General features: G+C 59.1%; 1 protein-coding gene across 1 annotated transcript in view; it reads left to right on the plus strand.

Annotated features, from left to right (window-relative positions):
- The window catches only part of TNRC6A (trinucleotide repeat containing 6A), a 117,399-nt gene extending 117,312 nt beyond the window's left edge, over nt 1-87 (plus strand). Inside the window, exon 26 of the mRNA XM_009895166.1 lies at nt 1-87. This exon is cut by the window's left edge and continues 2,680 nt beyond it. The gene's annotated coding sequence lies outside the window, so the exon portion shown is untranslated.
- The last annotated feature ends 1,712 nt before the right edge of the window (nt 88-1,799 follow it).

Consider the following 1,799-nt stretch of genomic DNA (forward strand, 5'->3'; position numbering starts at 1 on the left):
TCACACCTGCGTTGATTGTATTGTCAAAGTGTTTGAAATTCCTTCACTGAGCTTGTTACGTGGAAATAAAATGTGGTTGGTTTTAAAAGCTGAACCTTGTCGCCTGTGTTTTGCTCTGGGGTCTTCAGGCTGTCCAGCTCCTCTCCAGGTTGACCAGCTCCATCCCCTCACAGTACGAGTGAGGCCGTCTGGCTTTGGGCTGTGGAGAGAGCGGTTTTGTCTTGTATTCCAAGCGGAGCTGCTGCCCTCCAACCGGGGAAGAGCTGATGGCTCCCGGCGCTTCCCTCGGGGGCTCCCACCGCTGTTGCCCTCCCCGGGAGGGAGAGAGAAAGGCTGCAGCCACGGGCATCTGCACACCCTGCCTGCACTCCCGCTCCGGGGAGGGAGCACGGGCTCTTGCAGCGCTCCCATGCATACAAGCCAAAACCCAAAGCTGCTTCCCCAGCACGCTCTGCTCACCGGTCGCTGCCTGGAAAGCTGATGGAGGAGGGGAAAGGGTGTCCACTGGATGGGTTCCATGGGCCAACTTGACACTGAGATATCACTGGCTTTTCCCGAGTCCACCATAGGATCATTCATGCTGCTGGAACTTGTGTCCCAGTCATAATGGAAACTGTGAAGAAAATTAGCTGGTAATTAAAAGGGAGAGGAGAGGGTAAAAGTCAAAGATGTTGCCCGTAAAGCAGCCCGGGGACATCAGGAGCAGGACCCTGCCTGGAGGTATTTTGCTGCAGTGGGGGATGTGTTCCCTGCACTGACTCTCTGCAAATGTGCTCCCCGGTCCCTGCGGCAGTGCTCATCTCGAGCACAGCAGCAAAGGGAGTCATTCCTGAGCTCGCCCAGCCCCGGGGCCCATGGGTGGGGGTGTCCCTGGCTGTAGTGCCGTTTGCTCATGAAACTGGAAAGTTCCAGGGCCCTTTTTCCATTTACACCCCTGGAAGCTGATTGTGAAACTTTCTCATACACGCACACAGCCACACTGTTTCCTGCAGATGTGAACCCTTCTTCTGTGAAACCAGTTCCCATCACACAATACTCCTTACGTGGGGGGAAGAAGAAAAGAAGCCACTTATTTCTCCTTGGACACCAAAGGATGCCGTGGGGAGCTTTAGCTCCCTGGCACTGTTGGTAAGCGCAGGGAGGCCAGCACGTGGCTGGGCACTGGCCGCAAAGCGGAGGTGCCAGGGCAGGCTGCTGGACCCCCAAAACCCCTCACTTCTCTGTTTCACCCTTGCCCACTGAGCAAATTAAAGATGAGATGTTGCCACAGGGGCTTGGCAAACCTCCCCGCTTCCTGGGCCGGCACGCCGGGCGGGAGGGGGGCACGGGGCCCTGCTTGGCGCTGTCGGTGATGCCCGAATCCTCCCGGCAGCTGCAGCAGCCGTTGTCCAAGATCTGCAAGTGGAGCAGCTCCTCCGAGTTGCTGAAGGCCGGGTTGTCCAGCGAGCTGGCCGAGGGCAACCAGGAGCGCGACCAGTACTGGGCTGAGACATCGTCCAACCGGCAGAACCGCCGGTAGCTGGGGGACAAAGCCAGGCGGCTGCGGCAGCACCCGGGGCACACGCACACAGGGACACACACACACGCGTGTGGACACGCACACGCCACCCCACACGGCTGCACTGCAAGCGCCGATGGCAGCTTTCCACCCAAATTTCACAGCAGCGGGGCAGGGCCCAGCCCCGCGCCCTGGGTGGGGACAGAGCCCATGACACTGAACAACATCTGGCCGCAGTCCCGCAGCTGTTGGGGTGGTTCCTCGGGAACAATTCCCCCCACCACTACCCCCACGACACATT

This window comes from Charadrius vociferus, unplaced genomic scaffold, assembly GCF_000708025.1.
Source record: "Charadrius vociferus isolate BGI_N301 unplaced genomic scaffold, ASM70802v2 scaffold600, whole genome shotgun sequence".
NCBI lineage: Eukaryota > Metazoa > Chordata > Aves > Charadriiformes > Charadriidae > Charadrius > Charadrius vociferus.